Source organism: Canis lupus, chromosome 24, assembly GCF_011100685.1.
Source record: "Canis lupus familiaris isolate Mischka breed German Shepherd chromosome 24, alternate assembly UU_Cfam_GSD_1.0, whole genome shotgun sequence".
Lineage (NCBI taxonomy): Eukaryota > Metazoa > Chordata > Mammalia > Carnivora > Canidae > Canis > Canis lupus.
In genome coordinates, this window is record NC_049245.1 from 20,164,865 (window position 1) to 20,181,792 (window position 16,928).

Sequence of the window (16,928 nt, forward strand, 5' to 3'; positions counted from 1 at the left end):
CTCATATTTAGATCTTTCAACCATTTTGAGTTTATCTTTGTGTTTGGTGTAAGAGAATGGTCTACTTTCATTCTTCCGCACGTGGCTGTCCAATTTTCCCAGCACCATTTATTGAAGAGACTGTCCTTTTTCCAGTGGATAGTCTTTCCTGCTTTGTCAAATATTAGTTGCCCATAGAGTTGAGGGCCCTCTTCTGGGTTCTCTATTCTGTTCCATTGATCTATGTGTCTGTTTTTGTGCCAGTACCATACTGTCCTGATGATCACAGCTTTGTAGTACAACCTGAAATCCGGCATTGTGATGCCCCCAGCTCTGGTTTTCTTTTTCAGTACGTCCCTGGCTATTCGGGGTCTTTTCTGATTCCATACAAATCTTAAGATTATTTGTTCCAACTCTCTGAAGAAAGTCCATGGTATTTTGATAGGGATTGCATTATATGTGTAAATTGCCCTGGGTAGCATTGATATTTTCACAGTATTAATTCTTCCAATCCATGAGCATGGAATATTTTTCCATCTCTTTGTGTCTTCCTCAGTTTCTTTCAGAAGAGTTCTGTAGTTTTTAGGGTATAGATCCTTTACCTCTTTGGTTAGGTTTATTCCTAGGTATCTTATGCTTTTGGTGCAATTGTAAATGGGATTGACTCCTTTTCTCTTTCTTCAGTTTCATGGTTAGTGTATAGAAATGCCATTGATTTCTGGGCATTGATTTTGTATCCTGCCACACTCCCAAATTGCTGTATGAGTTCCAGCAACCTTGGGGAGGAGTCTTTTGGGTTTTCTATGTACAGTATCATGTCATCTGCAAAGAGGAAGAGTTTGACTTCCTCTTTGCCAATTTGAATGCCTTTCATTTCTTTTTGTTGTCTTATTGCTGAGGCTAGAACTTCTAGTACTATGTTGAATAGCAGTGGTGAGAGTGGACATCCCTGTCTTGTTCCTGATTTTAGGGGAAAGGCTCCCAGTGCTTCCCCATTGAGAATGATATTTGCTGTGGGCTTTTCATAGATGGCTTTTAAGATGCTGAGGAATGTTCCCTCTATCCCTACACTCTGAAGAGTTTTGATCAGGAATGGATGCTCTTTTGTCAACTGCTTTCTCTGCATCTATTGAGAGGATCATATGGTTCTTGTTTTTTTTCTTGTTGATATGATCTATCATGTTGATTGTTTTATGAGTGTTGAACCAGCCTTGCATCCCGGGGATAAATCCCACTTGGTCATGGTGAATCATTTTCTTGATGTATTGTTGGATCCTGCTGGCTAGTATCTTGTTGAGACTTTTTGCATCTGTGTTCGTCAGGGATATTGGTCTGTAATTCTCCTTTTGGTGGGGTCTTGGGAATTAAGGTGATGCTGGCCTCATAAAATGAATTTGGAAGTATTCCATCCCTTTCTACCTTTCGAAACAGCTTTAGGAGAATAGGTATTATTTCTTCTTTAAACGTTTGATAGAATTCCCCTGGAAAGCCATCTGGCCCTGGACTTTTGTGTCTTGGGAGGTTTTTGATGACTGCTTCAATTTCCTCCTGATTATTGGCCTGTTCAGGTTTTCTATTTCTTCCTGTTCCAGTTTTGGTAGTTTTTGGTTTTCCAGATATGCGTCCATCTCAAATAAATCTTTAAAAAAATAGAAATCAATGAAATTGAAAATAGGAGATCAGTAGAGATCAAAACTGAAACTGGTTCTTTGGGGAAAAAAATAATTAAAATTCATAAGCCTCCCAAGCTAACCAAGAAAAAAGAAAGAACAAATTACAAATATCAGACATGAAGGAGGGGTCGTTGAAAGGATAATAAAGGAATATTATGAAGAGCTTTATGCCCATAAATTTGTTAACGTAGATGAAGTGGGCCAATTCCTTGAAAGATACAAACCACCTAAACTCATAAAAGGAGAAATAATTTGAATAGGCCAATATTTACTAAAGAAATAGACAAAAACCATATTAAGACATTTATAAGGAAGGAATATTACAGACCAATATCTTTCATGAATGTAGATGCAAAAATACTCAAAAAATATTAGCAAATCAAATCTAGCAATATATAAAAAAGACTTACACAACCTGACCAAATAAGACTTATTCTAGGTATGGAAATCTGATTCGGTCATTCAACATGATCACATTAACAGGCTGAAGGAGAAAAATCATGATCTATCAGTAGATGCAGAAAAAGCGTTTGACAAAATCCAACACCCGTTCATTATAAAAACTTTCAACTTATGGTTAATAGGGAACATTCTCAAACATTGATAGAGAATGTTTACCATAATCCTATGGTTAGCATCATATTTATTGGAGAGACACTGGATACTTTCCCCCTTAAGTTAAGAATATGTGAAGTTGTCCCCTCTCACCACTCCTATTCAACGTTGGACTGAAGTTCTAGTTAATTCAGTAAGAAAAGAAAAGTATATATATATGCAGGGGGAGGGCATAAATAAAACTGTCTTTGTGCATGGTGGACATGGCTGTCTATGTATAAAATCCCAGAAATTTGACCAAAAAAATCTGGAAATATTAAGTGATTATAAGAAGGTCACAGGATATAAAGTTAGTATGTAAAGGTCAGTTGCTTTCCATTGCCAGCAATGAGTAGTTGGAAACACAATACCATTTACATTAGCAGCAAAAATAATGAAATGTGGAGGCATCTGTCCAACAAAATAGGTATAAGCTTTATATAAAGAAGATTATAAAACTCCAGTGAAAGGAATCAAAGATATAAATAAATGTAGAAGAGAGTTCGTGTGCATGGATAGACAGACTAAATATTTTTAAAATGTCAGTTCTCCCTAATTCCATCTATAAATTCAACATAATCCCAATGAAAACCCAGTAAGCTTTTTTTTTTCATATTGACGACCTAACTTAATATATGAAAAGGCAAAGGGCCCAGAATGGCCAACACAGTACTGAAGAAGAATGAAGTCTTCATTCTGTGAATTCAGACTCTGTGAATTCAGAGGATTCACACTACCCGACTTTAAGGCCTACCATATAGATCTACAGTAATCAAGACAGTGTCACATTGGTGAAAAAATACACAGATCGATCAGTGAAACAGAACAAAGCTCAGAAATAGACCCACACAAATGTAGTCAACTGATCTTTGACAAAAGAGTAAAGGCAATTCAATGGTGAAAGGATAATCTTTTCAACAAATGGTGCTAGAACAATTGGGCATCCATATACAAAAAAAGTGAAGCTAGATTCAGCCCTTATGCTTGTTACAAAACTAACTCAAAATGTATCTTAGAGTATAAAGTACAAAACTATAGAATCTAACATAAGAGCAAATCTGAGTGACCTTGGGTTTGTCAGTTAATTTTTAAATTCAACACTAAAAGCACAATCCATATGAGGCACCTGGGTGGTTCAGTTGGTTGACCGCCTGCCTTCAGCTCAGGTCATGATTCTAGGGTCCTGGAATCGAGCCCCACATTGGGCTTCTGCTCAGCAGGGAGCCTGCTTCTTCCTTTCCTTCTGCCTGCCACTCCCCTTGCTTGTGCACACTCTGTCAAATAAGTAAATAAAATCTTTAAAAAAAATCCATAGGAGAAAAAAATGATTCCATTGGACTTTGTTAAAAGTTAAAACTTCAGCTTTGTGGAAAAATGTTAGGAGATTGGAAAGATAAGCCACTTCTCCAGACTGAAGATATTTGCAAAACATATTTGATAAAGGACTGGTACCCAAAATATGCAAAGAGTATTTAAAACTCAATAATAAGAAAAAAAACCTAATTCAAAAATGGGCAAAAGATCTGAACAGACACATCACCAAGGAAAATATACAGATTGCAAATACGTATATCAAAGATGCTCAATACCATGCCATTAGGGGATTGTGAATTAAAATGAGATATCACTTCATACCTTTACAATGGCTAATATCCACGAAACTGATAATACCAAAAACTGGCAAAGATAAAAAGTGATAGAAATTCTCATTCATTGCTGACAGGGATGCAAAATGGTACAGTCACCTTGGAAGACAATTTGGTAGTTCTTACAAAAGTAAATATATTCTTACTATGCAATCCAGCAGTTGTGCTCCAACATACCCAATTGCATTGAAAAGTTGTGTGTAGGGGCACGTGGGTGGCTTGGGTGGTTAAGTGTCCAACTTTTGATTTTGGCTCGGGGCATGATCTCAGGGTGGTGAGATCAAGCCCCATGTCAGGCTCTGCCCTCAGTGCAGAGTCTCCTTGGGATTTCCTCTCTTCCTCTCCTTCTGCCCCTCCCTCCACGTGTGTGCGTGCACATGCACATGCACTTTCTCTCAAATAATAAATAAATCTTAAGAAAAGTTACATCTACATGAAAAACGTGTGAATGTTTATAGCAGCTTTATTCATAATATCTAAGAACCGGAAACAACCAAAATGTTCTTCATTGGTGAGTGGGTAAGCAAACTATTGTACCCAGACAATGGAGTATTATTCAGCCATAAAAAGAAATGAACTATCAAGCCACAAAAAGACATGGAGGGTCCTTCAATGCCAGGTGAGCTTGGGAAGACAACTTAGGTCACTAGAGGGCTGGAAATGGAGGTACTAAATAAAGCCTCAGAAACCAGAGAATTCGACCTTGGTAAACATTCCTTTTGAGAACCTGCCTCCATTGTTATGTATGTTCTCTTGGACTTTGATGAAACCCAAGTATAAAAGACTTTGTGGCATAGCAAGAACTCAGCCTTTTTCTCTGCTCTGGAAGGAGCTACCTAGAAATAGCAACTGAGGCCCCACAGAGAACCCTAAGGACAGGAAGAAGCTGGGCCACCCTCAACTGCATCTGCTCTTGCCCTGTGACCTCCTTGCTTCCACGAGATCTACCCTTGGCTAGATCAATGTGAAGTTAGGGTGTACGCCTGAGTGTGTGTTCTCTTCCAGGCAGTCTGGTGTTCCACAGCTGGTCAGAGAGCCATCAGATGAAAAGTGGGAGGGGAGCAGAGGTTCCAGGCAGGAAATGAGGCTGTTTTCTAACCAAGCTCTGCTGTAGCATAGCCCACCAGAAAGAAGACGGCTGACTGACAGGATGAAGAGATGTCATTTGGGGCCCCAGCCTGGAGCTGTGGGGCCTCTGCAACAGCGGGACGCTAGGAAGGCATTTCTTACAGGCTGGAAACGGGGTGGCCACAGGGCAACCACAATGTAGCTCCAATGGCAGGGGTCGTTGGGAGTTAGGGGCTGCCAGAGCACAGGCATTCAGCTCCCTTCACATGAGGGGCCGCTACAGAGCATTCACGGCCTAAGAGAGGGTGTGACTTCCCTAAGACACACAGCATGTTATAAATTGAGTTAGGCCTAGGACTCAGAAGCCATGGCTCCCTGTTCCCAGCTGCCTGCCTCCCTTCCTCATTCACCCCTTCCTGGGGATGCCCAGTGGTTAAATCATGTTCTGATCATCAAAACAACACATGAGATGAGCACAGTGGAGTACTGGCATGGGGGGAATGGGGGGGGGGGGGGCAGAGGTAGATCTGCCCAGTGCAGGCAACGAAGGAGCGTCATCTGCACAAAGTTGAAAAACACTAATGAAACCTCTAAAAGTGAGTCTGCTTTTTATTATCACTCTGCACTGGCAGCTCTCACTGAAGCTGGTGATGAAATTTCTCCTCCCAGTCAAAATATTTTGTTAGTCTACGTTCTAAACAATCACTGCTGTTACTGTAAGGTTGAATATGAGATTAGCACATTAGAAGACAACATGAACTATGATAAACACTGGGTTCGACACGGAAGGTAGTCCAGAAAACCCCATTGTACACTTGGCTCCCAACATACCCAGAATCAACCACAGACATTGGCTTCAAGTTTAGTAACAGCTGGGAATGGTTCAACTCAACTTCAGCCGCTGGTGCTCCATGCAGTGCTCCCCAGACCCTTGCATTTAAACAGCAGATGGAGGACAGGCAGCGCCAACTCTGTGACTGCCAGAGGCCAAAGCCAAGCTCCAGGAGCCTCACACTGGCCTGTGCACATCACACACTCTGACCACCATGGGTTCACTCTTTTGCAAGTGTTTCTTTTTTTTTTTAATTTTTTTAATTTTTTTTTTTATTCATTTATGATAGTCACACAGAGAGAGAGAGAGAGAGGCAGAGACACAGGCAGAGGGAGAAGCAGGCTCCATGCAGGGAGCCCGACGTGGGATTCGATCCCGGGTCTCCAGGATCGCGCCCTGGGCCAAAGGCAGGCGCTAAACCGCTGCGCCACCCAGGGATCCCTTTGCAAGTGTTTCTTAATCTGCTCTTTTTCCTTTTTACAAAAAAAAAAAAAAAAAAAAAAAAAGTGACTTAAAAGTATTAATTCATTACAATTTTCTTATTTACAAAACTATAATTTTGTATGTGTTCAGTTTGTTACTTTTCACGGCCACAATTATATATATATATATGTTCAATAAGAAACTTTCAGTATCTGCTTTTCTTTTCTGCCCATTATCCTTATTATTCATTTTATTTCAGATTATTAATATTAGTAGTTATGTTGCATAGGAGGTGAGGGGGGAAATGGCTGCTGCATGCAAATTCTGTGCCAGGTTGTACTCAGCCCTGATGTCCCCCAAAACTTTGTGCTAACTCCATGAGATGGGCTTTGGTAGCCCATTGAACAGGTGAGGACTGTAAGGCTCAGGATTATGTAGTTAATAAGTGGCAGAAGGAGGATTCAAATCCAAGGATGGCCTGATTCCAAAGTACATATTTGAAATGCCAGTGAATGTTGAGACCCTGCAAGGAGCAAGGCAGGGGGACGTGGGCTGGGGGGAAGGGGTGGGCTATGAAGCATGAGGATATGTGAGGAGTCAGGGAATGGGGAGTTCCAGCCAGAGCTCTATCACTCTCTAGCTGCATGGCCTTGGACAAGTCCCATCTCTTCAAAGGCCATGATGTTTTCTCTCTCTGGAGTTCTCAAAGGTCCACGATTCCACAATCAGACTAAGACAGTGGTCTGGACAGTGAGCTTGGCTGGTGAGTAAGTCTGACTTTTCCTTGCTCCATGTCTAAGAACTAGACCTCAAGTTCTCCTGGTCTGCCCCAGCCTGTACCCTTGGAGGTCCATGTGGCATTATGGTCAAAAACATAAGCCTGGGTACTGGGCAGGGTGACTTTGAGTCCCAGATCCAACATCTCCTTCCCAGATGAGTGACCTGGGACATGTCCCTCCATGTCTTTGATCTCAGTTTCTAAACCACAGAGTAGGATCATCCTCTTGACCTCAAAGGGTAGGTGTGAGAATTAAAACAACAATAACTGATAAGTGGGATCCCTGGGTGGCGCAGCGGTTTGGCGCCTGCCTTTGGCCCAGGGCGCGATCCTGGAGACTCGGGATCGAATCCCACGTCGGGCTCCCGGTGCATGGAGCCTGCTTCTCCCTCTGCCTGTGTCTCTGCCTCTCTCTCTCTATGTGACTATCATAAATAAATAAAAATTAAAAAAAAAAAAACAATAACTGATAAGTATTGGGCAGTCCTTATATGCCAACACTGTTCTAAGAGTGTTACACAGATTTTTTCATTAAATCTTCCCAACACCTCGTGAAGCTATTATTTTCATCTACAGACAAGGCAACACAGAAATAGCCTGGTGATGTTACTTGCCCAAGGTCATAACTCTGTTCTGCTTAGCTTGGTGCCTGTCCTGCAGGAAATGATAACTCCATCAGAACTAGTTCTGACAGACCAGCCCCACACTGGCATCTTAACGTTTTTTGGGATGAGGATATGCTCCACAACCGATGTCTAAGAAACATGCCAATCAGTGGGCGGAGGGTGATTAAGTGTCTTCACTGTGGGCTATCCAGTGGTTCCGGTGGTTGCAGTCAAGCCTGATGGAATTTTACCAGCTTGGATCCCTAATTATCACTTAACAAGACTTCTAAAATGACGCCACATGAAAACATAAGGTTAAGTTTACAGTCTATCGCCAGCCAGGTGATGCAATTAGAAGTAAAAATTGCCAGATTCTTCCAAAGAAAGTTTAGACTCTAAATATGAAGAACTTTGATCAAATCGCTAAAAGAGACAATTTTATTAACAAAAGCATACTATTGTCAGTCTTTTTTTTTCTTAAGATTTTATTTATTTATTCATTCATGAGAGACACAGAGAGAGAGAGAGAGAGGCAGAGACACAAGTAGAGGGAGGAGTAGGCTCCATGCAAGAACTCCATCCTGGGTCTCCAGGATCATGCCCTGGGCTGAAGGTGGGGCTAAACCGCTAAGCCACCTGGGCTGCCATACTGTCAGTCTTTTAAGGGCATACCTGATATGCTTTTTTCATCAAAAAGCTGTTATTTAAATAAATGGATATAATATTTTCCTTTAAAAAATTATCTTACTATTGATGGTAAAATAGAATCAAGTAACTCCAACTAAACAGTCACTATTCTTCCGATTGTAAGCAACAGAAAATCCACTTGAAACTGACTGTAAGTGATAAAGGTATATATAGGCTCCTGGGCCTGAAAAGCCTCGGGCAGTTGGCTTCAGGCGCAGCTGGACTGGAGGTACTGAGCTACATCAGCAGTTGGATCTCTCCACCTCCAAGCTCTGCCTTCTCTGCCTCGGCCCCGTTCCCAAGGGAGGCAGGAGGGCTGCCAGCAACTCCAGCCGCCAGCCCTCCCAGGTTTTATGCGTCCAGACTTCTCAGCATTTGGGCTAAGTCCTGAACCTGACTGCCATTGGCTGGGATTGGGTCACATGGCTACCCTGGACAGCTCAGGAAATGGAATGCAGGCATTTCCCTGTCTGGTTACCTTCCTCCCCATGGAGTCAGGGATGGAGTCAGCTCCACTCACTGCACCTGGCTGAGGTGGAGGGAGGAGGCTTCCCCCACGGCTACTAAGGAGAAGTGGATGCTGGGTGACCCCCAAGTAGTAGCCATACTTGAAAGACTAATTGATGGTGATAGAAACGTTCAGAAAGGTGATTCCTACCAGATCGTCCACCTGACAGCTCAGGGGATCCCAGAAAGAAAAAGCACCACTGCCGGACCACCTGTCAGAGCGAGAAGAACCCTTGGAGGTCCCTGGTGTGGTAGGAACAGGAAGCTAGAGACCCAGAGAGGGGGAATGACTGGTTCAAGGCTATAAAACAGCCCACAGGTGGGAATGAAACCAGAACACAAATCTTCCGTATCTTGGCTCTCCATCCAGTGCTCCCAGCTGGCCTGTGAGGGCCAAAGCGGGCTCTGGAAGGGGGCCTCGGCTGGTTCCTTAATCTTGGATGAGAAGCCCCTTCACTTCCCCGGAGACTTTCCTCCAGCAGCCATAATGGAGTGTGTTTGACATGTCTCCCGACACCTGCTCCCTCGTCCCACTCTGCACTGGGGTCCCCCCGTCTGTCTCAGATGCATGGGAGACGGGTGAGAAGTGCCTTTCCCAGTCGTCTAAGGCAGGAAGCGCAGCCCCAGGTTGGTCCCTGTACCAGCTCCAGCTGCCCCCTCCTTTCTGGAGCTCGCGGCGTCCAGCCAGGCGGGGCCTTGCCGGGTTTCCCATGGCCCTGGGCTCCAAATCTTCACTGGATCCGAGTCTAAGAAAGCTGCAGGTTCTCCATATCTGGTGTTTAAAGCAGGAAACCCGTGGTCTTGAACCTACCCGCCAGGCTGGGCACTTCTCTGGGAGGGGCTTGGGTGCCGCAATCTGACTGGATACAGGAGGGAGCCTGTCTCTAAGCTTCGTTTGCATAATCACATTTTATCTAGAAGGTGTGCCTATTGGGTTGGGAGGAGGGGTTCTGATGGAGATTAGGAGGGGGTTAAGCACCCATCCGTCCACCCCTTTGTCATCATCAATTTATTTTTTTTAATTTTTTCTAAATTTATTTGTGATAGTCATAGAGAGAGAGAGAGAGAGAGGCAGAGACATAGGCAGAAGGAGAGGCAGGCTCCATGTACCGGGAGCCCGACGTGGGATTCGATCCCGGGTCTCCAGGATCGCGCCCTGGGCCAAAGGCAGGCGCCAAACCGCTGCGCCACCCAGGGATCCTGTCATCACCAATTTAAATTAGAGGAAGCCTACCTTAACTCAATGACAGGGCGCCGGGGGTCCGGACCCAGGTCCCTTAGCTGCTGGGGAAAAAGGGATATGGGGGGCGGGGCGCATGGATAGAATCTTCCCAGCGCGTCGGGACCTGAAACAGGAATAACCGAGGGCTGTATTTATGACGTGGAAAGCGGTCAGTGACGTAAGTGAAAAGGAAAAAGATGAGAAACTATATAGGGCATGAGTGTGTGTGTGTGTGTGTGTGTGTGTGTGTGTGTGTGTCTAGTAACAGTGGTTAAGAGCTTAGGGCCTGGAGCCAGACCGCCCAGGGTCAGACCTCACCGTCACGTCGTCTTTACCTTGGGCATTCTACTTAAACTCTGTGCCTCCACTGCTTCATCTGTGAAATAGGGCTAAATACTAGGATAAGGTGAGGATCCCAGGGGAGAAGCCACGGCAGGGGCGAGGCAGGTGCCGGCAGACAGTAAGGTCCCAGGGGCGGCCGGCGGCAATCTCGTGGGTCCCGGGCGCAGGGGCCTGGTCCTCCCGGTGAGGGTGGCGCCCGGCCGCGCCCTGCCTCCGGAACCCGGCTCCCGGCTGCCCATTGTTGCGCCTTCCGGGCCTGGCGGGCCGGGGGATCCGCCGCAGCAGCTCGGCCCCCGCGGGGAGGGCATCCGGGCCGCGGCCGCCCTCCCCCGCGCCTTGGCTCCCCGCCAGCCAGGCCCCTCCCGCCGCGAGCGGCCGCCCCGGGACGCGAGCACTGGACTGCGAGTCCTGGGGCCTCGGTCCCACTCGGCCCAGTGCCTTCTCTGGCAACACGGAAGCCGGCGGAGAAGCCCCCCACTAGGGCCGCGGGCGGGTTAGTGAGATCGCGCTCGCACCGGGCCGAGCTCCCGGCCTCCTGCACGACTGTCCTCGGTCTTCCCCGGTGAGCTCTCAGCGCTGCTGGCCGCGCCACCGGGAGCCAGCGGGACGGATGCAGCCCTGCTGTCTGGGCCTGGGTGGATTCCTCAGATCAGGCCGCCTCTGCTGCCCGCCTCAACCTTTCCCCAGCACCAGGCAAAAAAACTGGGTGAAAGGGCTGGGCAGCTTTCCCAGGCTGGCAGCCTCCCCAGCCAGGATCTAGAGTCCTTGCATCCTGGCTCTGCGGCTGGCTGAATTGCTGTGTGACCTTGAGCAAGGCCTTCCCCCTCTGAGTCCCAGCCTCCCTCCCCTAGGGGCAGAGAAGGCAGGTGTAGCCTCTCATCCCCGCGACCCGGCTGCCTGGCTGGGCTACCCTGGGAAGTTGTTTGATCCCCCGGGCTCAGTTATCTTATCTGCAAAATTGTTATGCCCATGTAGATTCAGCAGACAACACCGGGTCTTCGGATACATCTTTCTTGTCTTTCTGCCACCCTCTGCCCCGTTTCTTGGCTCCGAGGGGGGAGTATGCCACTGGGACTGGCTATTTGAGTCATCCGAGGAGGAGATGGAGCCTCGACATTGTCCCTCTGCACCGGGCAGGACCAGGACCGGCTTCTGATATGGGTTCTCCCCACCCTGCCCTGGGAAGAGGGAGGCCTCTGGCCATAGGTTGGCTTTGAGTGCCCATGGTGCAGGAGTGAGCCTCCTGTCAACAGAGAGAGTTGACTCAAGATTTAAGGAGTAAAAAGGAATTGGGGCTTACAAAATTTAGCCTATTCTTAGAGTACCTTCCTGCTGCCTTCCTGTTCCCAGGGCGTCCTCTGGTGTTTATTCCACCTGGCAACCTCTGTCCCTCACGCTGCCTTCCTTCCCCTGAGCCCCTCTCTGTTTTCTCCGGTCTTGTGGCCTGCCACCGGAACCCCCAGCTTTCTGTTACACAGAACAATTGATCTGTTAGGAGTTTCGATGGGGGTGGGGGCTTGGGTACCCCCATGATCGCCATCAACTGCTTCAAAGCCATCTCAAAGAAAGTCACTCCCAAAGAAATCTTAGGAATATATTGTGCTTTTGTAAGCACCCCCCCCCCCCCCGCACACACACACACACACTCAGCTGCCTCCCCCAGGCTTCTCTCAGGCAAGCTCCTGTGCTCAGATTTGCCCACTTAAATTCATCAAAGGGCTTAGGAGGGCAAAGGGTCTTCCACCAAAGAGTATTGCCTTCCAGGGAAAGGCTGTCAGGAGTATAAAGGCATGTTCGCCCCCATAATCTTCACTAAAATTCTGCCTACTGGGAAATGCTCTTCCGATTTCACAGCAGTGGGATCTGAGCCTCCCTGCTGGGATTGGAACATAGGACTGTCTGGCATCACAGCCCCTGGATCTGGGACATCCCTTCTTTCCTTCTCTCCAGCCCCTCTCTCCCCAGGTAGGTCCCGCTGGGCTGAGTGCAGCACCCCAGGGCACAGCTGCTCACCCCGCCTGTGCTCAGGTGATCACAGTTGCCCGGCACACGCCTGGGGTCCTTTGTAATATCCTCCTCCGTATTTTTTCCCACACTCTGCCCTCCAGCCATGTGGCAGGATGACACTTCTCCATCCTTTTGAAATTGGGTAGGGTCATGTGACCAGCCTTGGCTAAGGAAGTGTGAGAAGTGACATCTGTCACCTTAGGCCAGAGCACTGTTACCAGGTGGAGACCCTCTCCCTCTGCGTGGCTACTGACAACTTTTGAGATGGTGGCTGCCCCATCGCCCTGGGCCCTGGAGTGAGAAGCAGCGGAGAGCCCTCCAGACCTACAAGGACATACTATGTGCATGAGAAATAGCTTAGTGTTAGGAGCCACCGGGATTTGGGGTTGTTATCGCAGCGTGACCCAGCAAAACCAAGATGGAAGTGAGACACGGCGTGGAGGACGCTCTGTCTCTGAAGTCCTGCTTCGTGTTCTTTCATGAGATGGTGCGGCCACAGAGGAGAGGTGGTTTATTTATTTTCTATTATTTATTTTTTTAAGATTTATTTATTTATTCATGAGAGACAGAGAGAGAGAGAGAGGCAGAGACATAGGCAGAGGGAGAAGCACACTCCACGTGGGGAGCCTGATGCGGGACTCGATCCCAGGACCCCGGGATCACAACCTGAGCCAAACGCCGACACTCAACCACTGAGCCACCCAGATGCCCCAGGAGAGTTGGTTTAAGTAATCTCTACACCCAGTGTGGGGCTTAAAGTCATCACCCCGAGATCAAGAGTCACATGGTCTACTGATTGAGCCAGCCAGTCGCCCAGAGGAGAGTTTCTTATGCTCACAGGTCCTAGAGATAGGAGGTTTGAAGGATGTTCAGGACCTCATGGAAGAACACTGGGATAGGTTGGAGGCAGAAGATGGAGGGAGGGTGCTTGGGCCATGACCTTTATTGGGGTTTCCTTGGGAAAGGCAAGACAGGGCAAGGCGAACAGTTTAGGGTTGGTTAGTTTGAGTAATTGTAGCGGGCTCTGGGCTATACAGGTGGTCTCTGGTTGCCGGATAGCTGGCCCTGGGATGATTAAGGAGAAGAATATTGCTTCCTGGGGCCCCAGATCTAGATGTCCAAACATCCAAATGTCCAAACCAACTATATGTGGTGCCTGCCTTAGGACCAGCAGAGGCCCAGGTGATGCTGGGCTGGCCCTTTGTTGGATCTTAGCACGTTTGACATGATGGGCCGAGACTGCTTATTGCCCACCCAATATCCACATTCCCCTTGTTCCCTCCTAACAGAACCCCAATATTACCTGGCAGAGTGCCCAGCCCACAGACTGCAATTCCTAGATCCCCATGTAGCTGTGTGGCTATGCAACTAAATCCTTGCCACCTGACTAAATAGGCAGGCTTCCTGGAGGAGGCTGACTCAGTGGGAGGTATTGTTTTTGTTCTGCTCCCACCTTCCCGCTGCCTGGAATGTAGCTGTCATGTCTGCAGCACGGACAGCCACCTTGGGTGGTGTAGGGAGTACCTTGTGAGTGCAAAGATTGTGAAGAGTGGGAAGATGTAGCATATAATGAATGCCTCATAAAATATCCTATAATAAATGGACTCTTCGAGGGGATGTTCTGTGTGTTCTTTGTGGCTTTGTGCCCAGCCAGAGAAGACCTGCAATATCAGGTAAGTCACAGGAGGGCCTTGAAAGAGGGCATTTCTGGGTAGGTTGAGGGAACTGGGGACATCTTTTCCAGGCAAGTGGGAAAACAGGGCTCTGACCATACATTCTAGAGATTTCTTCACCTTCGTTCTGCCCCAGGCCCACTGGAACCCCCATACCCCATCTCCACAGCCTTCCCCAGGGCTACTCTCTGCCGGGCAAATGTAATCAGAGGGAAAGGTTTTCCCAGCTAGCTCTCCTTGCAGTCTTTAGGGCGGCCAGGATGTGGGGCAGATGGGAGAAGTCCAGTGGCAGGGGACGCGACTGCACTGTGTGCGCCAGACAGGCACCCAACCGTACTCAGGTCTGTCATCTATAAAATGGGGCAATAAGACGGGCCCGGCTCCCCTCTCACAGGGCCCAGGGATTATCCTCCCCTGAGCCAGGAGGCCTGCAGGAGGCGGGGGACAGGTGAGCTTGCAGCCTGGTTTGGTGGCCTACTCTCAGCCACAGGACGCACAGAGTGATGACCTGGGGGCCGGAGGTCAGAGCCCCAGAGTCTGATGGACTTGGGCTCACCAGCGCAGCCCACCACCCACAGGAACCCGAGCTGTCTCATTTGGTAGAGCGGGCATGATTCCTGTAGGGAGGGATAGAGGCTGGAGGGTGCAAACCACTTAATGCTCTGCCCGGCCCGTGACAGCGCGCAACAACGGCTGCCTCTTCCCTGCCCTGCTCTTCTCGGACCTCTCCCATTTTCCTTGGCTGCCCTGTTGAAAGCCGGTCTCCCATGTCAGGTGCGCCCCCCACCTGGTGATGCTTCCAGTAGAGGAGCCCCAGTGTGTCACGCTTGCTTTGCTGTGACGCTCTACCTACCAGTCACACCCGCCCCCTGCACAGACCTTTGCAGGAATCCATGACCCAGGGAGGCCGGGGCACCCAGACCCATTCTGGTGGTGCCCACATCCAGTTTCTGGAGTCCTCGGGGACAGGGACGGAGGCCTGCAGGGACTGAGCGAGTCTGGGCGTCAGCAGGACAGGCTGCCCAGTGGGTGTCCCGCGCAGGAGGCTGAGGCCATGAGAGCTCCCGGCTGGGTTGTCTGACCCTATGAGCCCGCAGCCTCCGCAGTGGTGTTCAGTGAGTTTCTGTCCTGCTGACGTGACCCACAGCCGGTCTGTGTTGGGGGCAACCACAAACCCCCGCGGACCCCTCCCCAAGGCCCGAACGCCGACCCTCCCCGAGGCTGTTCCCTGAACTGCTGGCCCTCCCCCACCCCACACAAACTGCTTATGTGTTTAGTTGCTTTTTTCTGTGCCTTTGGCCAAGAAGCTTAGCTGGAGTGACCAGCGTTTGCCTGGAAATTACAAAATTGGACCCAGGCCTGGATCCAGGCTGGCATATCTATGGGAGTTCACATTTGCAAGGGGAAAGCACTCAGGTCAGTACCCTATTCTGTGACTTACCACATGTGGGTCCTTGGGCCCAGAGCGTACCTCTGGACCTCAATTTCCTTTTCTATTACAACACTCCAGCAGTTGCTTTTTGATATGTTTTGGAGTTTAAAGGAGGTCAGGGATGGGAAACCCCACGCTACATGCCCCATACCCAGCACGTTGTTGGCATGGGATTGAAGAGAAACTGGGTCAGGAAGAAGGAACAAAGCACCAGTGCTCATGTAGTTACATCAGAATCACCTGAGACAGAAGTCAAATGCAGATCCCTGGGCCCCACTCCCAGAGTTGGATGTACCAACTCGAGGTGCCCCTGGGATCTGTATTTTTTGGTATTTGAAAAAAAAAATTAAGTAATCTTTATACCCAGCGTGGGGTTCAAACTCATGATCCTCAAGATTAAGAGTTGCCCACTCTTACTGACTGAGCCAGACAGGTGGCCCTATAATCGGTATTTTTAACACACATCCCCCTAGAGGTCTGTGCTGTGGATGGCTGAGGCCACTGCTTTTGGAATAATAATATAGGACCCAGTGGGAAGCAGAATGGAAGTGGTGAGGGTCCAGATGGCTGGGCCAACAGAGTAGTGGGGTGTAGGGTCCCTGACATTAGCTTCACTCTTACTAGAAACTTCTATAGTAGCCATATCAGGGACAGTCCAACCTGGATTTATGTTCCAGAATGCAGCTAATTTCTGTATGTTTGATCTTTGATCACATTTACAACTGTAATGGACACATTTTTTTCTCACTTGGATAAAGGAGTAATTCAATAACGTGGATATCCTAAGTCCAAATTTAGTTAGCGCCTCCCAAGGACCAGGCAGGTACTTTCATCTGTGTGGATAAATACAAAGTGAAATTATTCTCATCTCTCACGTGGGACACTGAGACTCAGAGAGGTGAAGTCACTTGCATGAGGCCACACAGCCCAAGTAGGGATTTGAGTCCAGGCAGGCTGGGATTCCACAGCCCATACAATAAGCTGTGCCCCTTCAAGATAACACTTTGGGGGATCGTGTGGGAGTTAGAGCTTGGGGTCTCAGACAGGTGCTGTTTCCAGGAATGGGGCTGAAGTGTTAGATGGGACCAACTGGGGTACAAGTATGAGGGAGTGTGGGCCGTCAGCCCCCAGACCTCTGACTCACTAGGGCCACTGGCTACCGTGTGGTATATCTGACTCAGCTGTTCGGGGATGGGAAAGACTCTGAGGCCAGGCAGCTCTGCTGGGTTCACCACCAAGGTCTGGCCTTACCACGCAGGCTGTGTGGCCTGGTCCATTCTCTAAATCTGGGGGCTGCTGGGAAGAATATGAGATCGGGTTATGCCCCACACCCAGCATGCAGAAGGAGCTGTGAACAGCCCCTGCAGTCCTCATACTGTGGTATGGGCACAGGCGCGGCCACCTAACTGGGCTCATGCCACCTAAGCAGGCTCGTGCCACACCACCCAGAGTCCACGCTG

At 48.4% G+C, this 16,928-nt stretch overlaps 2 long non-coding RNA genes across 4 annotated transcripts in view; one reads left to right on the forward strand and one right to left on the reverse strand.

Annotated features, from left to right (window-relative positions):
* The window catches only part of LOC119865643, a 43,474-nt gene extending 32,935 nt beyond the window's left edge, over positions 1 to 10,539 (reverse strand). Inside the window, exon 1 of one of the 3 annotated variants that reach the window (XR_005377714.1) lies at positions 10,027 to 10,539. This is a non-coding gene — a long non-coding RNA (uncharacterized LOC119865643). Of the gene's footprint in view, positions 1 to 3,372; positions 3,521 to 10,026 lie in introns of those variants that run through there. The other 2 variants (XR_005377712.1, XR_005377713.1) reach the window with 2 other exon arrangements.
* A 149-nt stretch (positions 10,540 to 10,688) lies between these two features.
* Positions 10,689 to 11,660, forward strand: LOC119865642. Its single transcript, XR_005377711.1, has 2 exons — positions 10,689 to 10,918; positions 11,332 to 11,660. It is a non-coding gene; the product is annotated as an uncharacterized LOC119865642 (long non-coding RNA).
* Positions 11,661 to 16,928: the final 5,268 nt, after the last annotated feature.